Source organism: Indicator indicator, chromosome 7, assembly GCF_027791375.1.
Source record: "Indicator indicator isolate 239-I01 chromosome 7, UM_Iind_1.1, whole genome shotgun sequence".
In the NCBI taxonomy this organism is placed as follows: domain Eukaryota; kingdom Metazoa; phylum Chordata; class Aves; order Piciformes; family Indicatoridae; genus Indicator; species Indicator indicator.
Genome location: NC_072016.1, coordinates 20180841 through 20190337, shown reverse-complemented (window position 1 = coordinate 20190337; position 9497 = coordinate 20180841).

Below are 9497 nucleotides of genomic sequence, written 5' to 3'. Positions count from 1 at the left end.
ACAAATACCTTTCAGAAACCTTTACATTTGCTCAGTACTGCTTCAAAAATAGCCAGTGGCTTGCTTGCGTTAGGGCTCCCAACCTGACTAGCTCTGCTTGTTAAACTATTGTCATGCACAGCAGGATTATGTATTAAATATCCCTTTGGGAAGAAAAATCTGAGTAAAAAAGGATTTTGGAGACATGAGGGATGTGTTTTGTTTTTTTTTTTTTTTTTTTCTTCTGTGAGGTAATAGGAGAACGTGAAGTAGTAGCTAGAAAGAGCTAAGATAACATATCAGTGCTAGAAACATGAAGTATCATCTTCATACCTATTGAACTGCACAAACTGTTTTCTCAGTGTTATCTGGGATAGACAGTTGGTAATTTATCAAGATGTGAAGGAAGAAGCTGCATTATTCAGTATAACGAAGCCTTTTGTTTGTTTCATTTAAATAAATACTAGGGAAAAGGAAAAAAGGGAAGGAAGTTCTACCTCTCACCTGATGGCAGGACCTGGTCGAGCAGTGAGATTGTCAGAATTGTTTCCTTAGCACTGGCCAAACCCCCCCTGTTATCCTGATATTATTCCCCTTTGTTATTCGATATCCCACAGTGCCAGCTAAGTCAGGAGTTGTCACACTCCTCACTGGTGCAGCAGGATACCAAATAGCTGGGGGTGGGGAGGAAGATTGGAATGGTTAGGAGGTGGAAGGGAAAAGGCCTCTTTTTTGGTGAAAACAGTAGCACCAGCTGCATCCTGCAAGTCGCTAAATTAGCCAGTCAGTTGTTTTTCTTTTAATTTTTGTGTGAATTCAAGAATAGGTTGTGGATGTCTTGGCAACTCGTGAATGAGGCTCTTTATGAAAGAATTCACCTTGCAGAGGGGCTGCTGTCAGATGCACAAGCCTCTTTCCATTAATTAAGCTGCAGAACATCCCCTCTTTTTTTTTACCCCCATCCCTCTCAACGCCTGGATAATCAGACCCTGTGCCTTTCCATAACATCCACCACTGTCTTTCTTGCTCCTCACGGTATTTCACCCACTCTGTTAGTTCTGGGCTGCTAGATTTTTAAATTATTATTATTTTAATTTTGTTTTTAAATGCATCTTATTGCTGCTAAGTGAGATATCATGCTGCCTGAGCTAAGAACTGAAATGAATACTCTGCTCCACTGCAACCGGTAGCATTCTCTATGCATTCTTTTCAGCTGAAAGGTGGCCTAAGAGCAAACTTGGATTTTCAAAAGCTCAGCTGGGAGTTAATCAGCTCTCATTGTCTTTCAACTGAGCTGGGTGCTTAGCTTGTATTCATTGAGTCATCCCCTGGATTGTCGCTTCGTTACATGCAAGGAGCCCCACAGAAGGTGCAGAGAACTTTCAGACATCCTACAAATGACCTGTCATTGAAGGTGTATAAGCTAAACTGTATTGGTTTGGGGAATGATTGCAGATGTAATTACGCCTGAGTAGACAATGAGTACCAAAGTCCTCAATCAGTCCTCACCCAGCTTTGCTGTGGTCTGAACAAGATGAATGACTGCAAATGAATAGTCTTGAAGTTTTTGGTGGAGATACTCGTGTGTGTGTTTATGATGTTATATACCTGCTCAGAGAATAATCCCAAATCTTTTAAAAGCAGTGAAAATTTTCCACTCAAGTGTTTGTATGTTTGGTCTTAAGTTTGTATGGCTGATTTAAAAATTTTGGTCATTAGGAACTGAAAAGTACATATATCATGCTAACGACAGACATTTAAAAATGATCTGTTCGTTTTCCATCACTTCCAAGTAATGCTGAACATTCATTTCCTTCAAATGAAGCAATCTGGAGTGTACAAAATAATTTATCTTTAGAAAGTCTAAGTTAAAATAATTTTAATTTAAATAAAGAGCTCATCTGTGGCCTTTGCTTTTACTAGGAAGGAATCGATACATAAAAGAATAAAGAAAGAAAGCAAATGCCAAATTAGCTATCAGGAAAGGAATTTACAAATATATATCATAAACTCCCATATTACATAATAAAAATAACTCACAAATTCTGTCATTACAAATGCCAAGAAGCATAGGAGATCATTCATTTAGTAGTAAAACTGAATAAGTAAATGAGAAATTATATGCATTGGAAACACATGCTTTCTAATTTTGGGGCTTGCTGGCATTTTTTTAAAAGAGATTATCAAATTATCCTTTATACTAGAGGTTTTCCTTATACTAAGAATTGAATGTGGTAGGATTTGAAATACCATTTAAATTGTAAACTTATGGAGGTAGAAACTTTCTTTATGAATGCATGCCACATCTTAAAGAATGAGCATTCACCAAGAAGTTTTTATTAGCAAATGTTGATTCTTTAATCCAGCACTGAAATTTGGTTAAAATTAAAACACAAACATAGTTGAATAGTTATTTGTAAATGGAGAACATTTAGGAATAGTTCCATCTTCATTAGATCCAGGAAAAGGAAGCCTGTTATTTTTTTGGTATTTGTCATCTCTGAAAATCAGGCCCTGATTTTCTGTCCCTACATGTAGCCATTTCAGCTCATTCAGTAAATGAGCTATTTTTGTTTACCTTCTGCAGAGGGAATCTGTAAAAATAATTAATTAATGTCTGTAAAATAGCAGTGACATCCTCAAGATCAACTCTACACAGTAAAAACATATTCCTAAAACTCAAGAGATTTCCAGAAAATTATTCTCATTTACATTCCTTTGCCCATTCAGCCTATATGTCCTTTTTTTTATTTCTTTAAGGGTTTCACTTGTCTGATTTTGGATTTTTAATCTTTTTTTAACTTCAAATCCATAGCTATCCAGAGCTATCATAGGCAAATAGTCTAATGGAAAATAATATGGCTGAAGACGTTAAATAAAATGGTGTGCGGCAGGATCTTTTGAGTCTAAAACACATGGTACTGTCTCTAGTCTTACTAAAAGGTCCTTGCTACAGTTTTCTTTTTCTTTTTCCTTTTTTAAAATTTTTTTAATAGGAAAAATATTAAACTATCTCTTGGAGCACAGAAATGCTCCTGTCTATATAAACATGGGGGGTTTTAGAAATAATATGTTCAGCTTGGGAAGGGGGTTCTGAATGTACCGATAAACCCACCCAATTTCAATTGCTGTATATGAGTGTTTGTTCCTATTATCACAATTAACCTCTTAGAGAATAATTAACACTGAGTTTACATGTTGACTCTACAAGCATTGGATAATTGCTTTAAAAAAAATCATCTATAAGTCCGGGAAATTACATTTCTCCTTTTGCTTCTAAATTGCAAACTTCTGACTTCCCAACTGGTAATGCAAGCAATCAAAATCAGGTCTCTTGAGTGCAGTTGCATGAAACACAGGAAAAACAATCTCATTTCATAAAGAATTAACCCACAGCCAGCCAAGTTAACTGGCTCCAATTCCTGCCACAAACCCCATCTCATCAGAGCACTGTAGTTCCTACTTTGCATAGGTAGCAAGGTACTGGTCAAATAACAGCAAACCTTCTCAGGACTCTATCCTAACAAATCCCTCCAATAGAGGGAAAGAGCACCAAATCGAAACTCAGAAGTTCTGACTTAATTTTCTGTATTTCTTGCAGACTTCCTATCAGTAAGTCACTTAACCTCCCAGAATGTCATCTTCTGTGATACAGAGGCACTAATATCTCAATATCTCCTTTGATTGATTTTTTAATCTAAAGTATAAAGAAAGTTACATTATACCACACCAGCCCCCCACGGCCTCCTCCACCCCTGCTAATCTCAGTTAAGACATCTCGGCACAGCTGTGGTTCTAATCAGTAACAAGGTTAACTACTGTTTAAGAAGAATGACCTACATCAATTTGAAATTTCTGTGATTTTCTCTAGTTAAAATTGTCTTTGTAATTTCTCTTCATTTTGAGAGAAGGTAGGAGGAAAGGAGTTACTGGTTTGAAGTTAATGATTTAATTCTTTAAATTCTTCAAGTGTAGGGTCATGAAAAGGAAACAGAGAACATAGATCCAAATTAAGAAAAGCTGGCTAATTTAACTTCTTTCAGGAGGATTTCTATCTAAAATGTCTTCTTCACAGCTTGGGTTTAGAGATGACCTACAAAAGAAAATGCAGAATAAATGTGCAACTTACTTGTGTACTTTTCTCAGTGAGCTACCTTAAAGTGACCTGGGTAGAGGTTCCCTCAACACCTCCCCAGCATTTCATAGAATAAACACACCCTGCTACTTTCAGGTGTTTTTCTTGATGTTCATTCTAAGTCTTTCTCTATTGGGTTTTAAGCAATTGCAACTATAATTATAGTCCTAAATCAATTCTTCACCTTTATTAGTGTTTACTGCAAATGGCTCTCTTGGGTAAGCAATTGCCATGTTCCTCACCAGTAACCAATTAAGCAACCTGTAACTGCTTATATTTCTGTTTTGAAGTCCTTTTAAGCTGGAAGATTCAAACAAACACTACCGCATTCAGTTGTGCCAAACTGCCATCCAGTCTGGAGAAAGGTTGTTCACACATTCATTTCGTGCATTTGCTGGCATAGGTACCTGTCTGTATTTGAAATCTCTGGATTGGCAATCCTTCAAAACCAATTGCCTTCTTTTGGGACAGGAACATCACAGAACCACAAAATGTTAGGGGTTGGAAGGGACCTCTAGAGATCATTGAGTCCAACCCTCGTGCCAAAGCCGGATCACCTAGGGCAGGCCACACAGGTGGATTTTGAAATTCTTCAGAGAAGGAGAGTCTGGGCAGCCTGTTCCAGTGCTCTGTCACCCTCACTGTAAAGACATGTCTCCTTGTGTTGAGGTGGAACCTCCTGTGTTCCATCTTGTATCTGTTGATCCTTGTCCTGTCACTGGGCACCACTAAAAAGAGATTGGCATCTTCATCTTGACACCCACCCCTAAGATATTTATAGACATTGATAAGATCCCCTCTCAGCCTTCTCTTCTCAAGACTAAATAGCCCCAGTTCTCTCAGTGTTTCTTCATACCAGAGAGGTTCAAGTTCCACAGTCATTCTTGTAACCCTCCATTGGACTGTCTCCAGCAGGTCTCTCTCTTGAATTTGGGGACCCCAAAACTGGACATAGTATTCCAGGTGTGGTCTCACCAGGGCAAAGTAGAGGGGGAAGAGAACCTCCCTAGACCTACTGGACGCACTTTTCTTAATGCCCCCCAATGGGCTGTCTTGGCCATATGGGCACATTACTGTCTTTATTGAACTTCATGAGTCTCAGCTATGTCCAGCTCTCCAGCCTGTTGTTGGATGGCTGCACAGCCTGATAGGGTGTCAGCCACTCCCCCAGTTTTGTATCATCAGTGAACTTGCTGAGGGTACATTCAATGCCCTCATCCAGGTGAAGATATTGAACAAAACTGGACCCAGTGCTGATCCCTGGGGAACACCACTGGCCACAGGTTTTCAATTGGACTGTGTGCCAGTGATCTCCATGGTCTTTCAAAAATGATGGCCAGCTCCCTCAGCACTCATGGATGCACCCCATCGATTTGTGTGATTTTATTCCATAACAATTTCTAAACCAATCCACTCTGACCAGTGGAGAGTCTTCCTCCCTCCACATTTGCTCCCTTACTTCCCTTGTCCAAGATTCCTGAGGGCTGCTCTTAGCAGTAAAGACTGAGGCAAAGAAGGCATTCAGTTAAGTCTGCCATCTCTGCATCGTCTGTCACTGTGTCTCACACCTCATTAACAATGAACCCACTTTTTTCCTATTCTTCCTTTTACTATTGATGTCTTTCAAGAAGCCCTTGTTATCTTTCACTTCCCCAGACAGGTTTAGTTTCAAGAGAGCTTTGGTCTTCCTTGTCACATCTTGACATGCTTTGACAGTATTTCTATAATCCTCCCAACTGCCCAGACCCTTTTCCCACTTATCATAGACTTCCCTTTTCCATTTGAATTTTCCTAGCAGCTCCTTGCTTATCCACATGGGTCTCCCGCCTCCTCTACTAGATTTTTTTTTTTCAAGCTTGGAGGATTTGGTGTTTGAATATTAACCAGCTCTCTTGGACCCCCTTACCATCTAGAGCCCTAGCCCACAGGATACTTTTAAGTAGTTTTTTAAATAGGACAAAATTAGCCCTCCTAAAGTCCAGGGGAGGATTTTTACTGTTTGCCCTGCTTCTTTCCCTATTAATACTAAACTCTATAATTTCATGGTCACTACATCTGAGGCTGTTTCCTTCCCTAACATCCTTTGTCATCCTTCTGTTTGTTAATACAAGGTCCAGCATCACACCTCTCCTCATTGGTTCTTCAGCTACTTGTATCAGAAAGTTGCCATCAATGCACTGCAGGGACTTTCTGGACTGAGTTTGCCTGGCTGTGTGATCTTTCCAGCTAACATCAGAGATAAATTCGAGTGCTTGTGACAAAGACAGATTTGTTATATCCATTCATGGAAAGAAAAACAATTTTATGATCATGCAGCTAAATTGTTTCTAATTGATCTATATTTCATACTGCTGAAGAAGGATGTGAGATGCACTAGAAAAAAATCTTTCATGTGGCACATGTTGATAGTGGCAAAAGCGCTGAGTCACTGACCCCATTATTAACAAGTTTTCTTGAGTTTGTAACTAATCTCTTGGTCCTAGACACATGTAATAAGTTTCTAGTACAACAGCAGGAAACAGCAAGCCAGGAGGATGCCCGGGCTGCCCGTGAGGGAGTAGGCTAGGGCAGACCCCAAGATCAAGACCAGATTTAAGCAAAAGTCAAGCTCATCAGGCAAGTTGGTGGTGATGATGCAGATCCAAGGTCAAGCTAGACAGTCAGTCCACAGGTCAGGATCTGTACTGGGTACAGTGATGAGCAAGCAGGTCCATGGTGATAAGATAGCAGCAAGTTAAGGTCAAGCTGCAAATTTATTGTGGGCTGCAGTCTGGATAAACAGAGCTCATTATCAGGCATGGGCATGGCTGCAGCTGAGCTAGAAAACAACACTCCTACTATATAGGGTGGGATTGAGCTGGAATGGGGCTTCTGGGCAAGCATAGGGTGGTGGGGCGGCCACAAAAGTGGCTGCTCAGGGCTGTTATTGCTTATATCCCCTGATATATAGATGTAGTGTATTTTCAAATTTTCTTTATAAATAAATACCATGAAAAGTGCCATACATTTGCCTGGCATATAGAGCAGGACTATAGTATTACACAAATAATAACCTGATGCTACAAACCTTTGCATATGATATTGAGATCTTATTATAGCCTGTGTAAAGGATCCTGGGTGCTTGCACTGATGACGCTATTTCAGTATGATAAACTGCACTAACTGGGCTCAGTTTTACATCAGTGGGGTGTATGTGCATATTGCACTTCCAGGGAAAAGAAAACCTTCCATATTGCAAGAGTTTGCCATGCACAGAAATGCTGCTGCAAATATTTGATTATGTGAGCAGCTCCAGTGAAAGCAATACTCCATGAAAGTGCTGTGTTGGAGCTAGCAAGGCTAAATTAAAGGGGCTGTGACATTTCCAGTTACTCGGATGCTCACTGAAAACTCATCCATATACTTTCAGGACTTTTTGCAACATTCATTGCCTTTTGATTTATAAAATTGTACATGGAAAAGCAATGGCAAATACCTTTGGCTATGAGAATTCAAATAATATTTTGGAAGAATCATTATCAGAACTAAGGTTAAGTCCAGCCAAATATTCCCATTCTCTTTCAGTTCAATCCTTGATCTATGCTTTCCTGGGGAAAGACAGCCTGGAAGAGTTGCCCATATTTCCTTCCTCAACAACACTTTTTTTTTTTTTTCTCTTTCAGCTGCTGATTTCTGAGGGGTTTGTTTGTTTATTGTTCAGTTTTGTGGGGTTTTTTTTTGGTTGGTTTGTTTTTGGGGGGAGGGAGGTTAATGTTTTTGTTTGTTGTGCTTTTTTGGAAAAAACCCAACAGATTTTTTTTCCCATGTCATATGTTTTTAAAACTGACAGAAGAAACCAAAAGGTATCTTATGGTTTCCATTCTATGTTGCATTTTGCGTCTTAAAATTCTTACACTTTTAAAAATCGGAGAAGTCAAAGAACTCCAAAATGCTTCACATCTGTATGTCATGGGTTGAACTGAATGTGCTGCTGATGTTCAATACCATGCTGCTGTCATGCCAGCTTCAAAATGAAAAGTGCTGGCTGGAGCAAACTATCATGGGGCTTGAAGTTCAGATTGTAACATAAGTGGCTTCCTGTTCTGGTTGCTGCTTCTGATTTTTGGTTTTTGGGGTGTTGGTCTTTTCTGCTGGCCTGGCTTCTGCACACTTGAGTGGGAGGAACTGTTTTGTCACTGGCTTGCTTCTGCATTTTGCTGCACTTTTCTGTACATAGGCTAAGGTAATTGTGCATTGTATTATCTCAGTAAATTCCTTATATCAATCCAGGGGTTTTTGTGTTACTTTCCCTCCCATCTCTGTGGGGGGCACTGTGTACAGTTACAGACATGTGCTCATACATGCATATACACACATACTTTTAGTGTAGCCATATAGCAGATTTATGTATAGGCTATTAAAGTAATGTAAATTACCAGCAAAAGGTGCAGTAACAATATTAAAGCCAAAATTATAATCCTCATGCTGAGAAGAGTCTTAATATGAACAATTTCATTCTGTTCCTACAACATTTGTGTTCACTGATTTATATACAAAAGAGATTTGGGGGATCAAGGAGACATTCTAAAGCTCCAGGATTGTTTCTCCAACCAGATTCAGGCTGGGTATTGTTTGATTGAAGTGGAAATGCACCTCTTGCAACAAGTGCTGAGTCTGAACAAGAGACTCAAGGTGTCTATTCAAGCAGCAGCTCTCACAGAGATACCAGTGTGTGAAAGTCCTTTAGGGAGATGTCATCCCTGGAATTTAAGCAGAACCTCCACCAGACAAATGACAGCTCAGTAACAACTGCTTATCTCTCCCTAGGCCATCCTGCAAATGGAGCTAACAGTATGGACCTTCAGAGAAGCATGATGCAGTTTAGCTGGGCAGAACAAAGCATTACCTTCAGGCAAGTCAGTGGGAAGGAATTAATAAAGTTACCCATAAAGTGAGAATGCAACAGTAACAAAAATGAAAGTGACTGTAAACTATGTTGATGCATGGATAATTCATGTAGTAAATACAACAGAAGAGAAGGCACACAAAACATTGCTTTCGTGAGCGGTGTAGAAAAAATTGCCAGTAATAGATGTCAAATATATCCTTTGTAGTTTCACTGAGGTGTTTTGCAACAAAACAATCAAAATAACTATGCAGATCCCATTGATTAGGACAAGAATCTTCTTATAGTAAGAATTTTCTTATAGTTTGTTGCTAGGAGTTCCCTGGCTATTTGGTTTGTAACACTCACTTCTAGTACTGTGCTGGAACTGTCTGAGACCCCAGACCTCAAGTAAGACCCCAGTCTAGCTGCTAGGTGAGTTTATGCTCTAAGAGTACAGGAGCAGCTCTGCAGCACTGCAACATGGATGTAGTGAAATCACTTTCCTACTTCAACTGT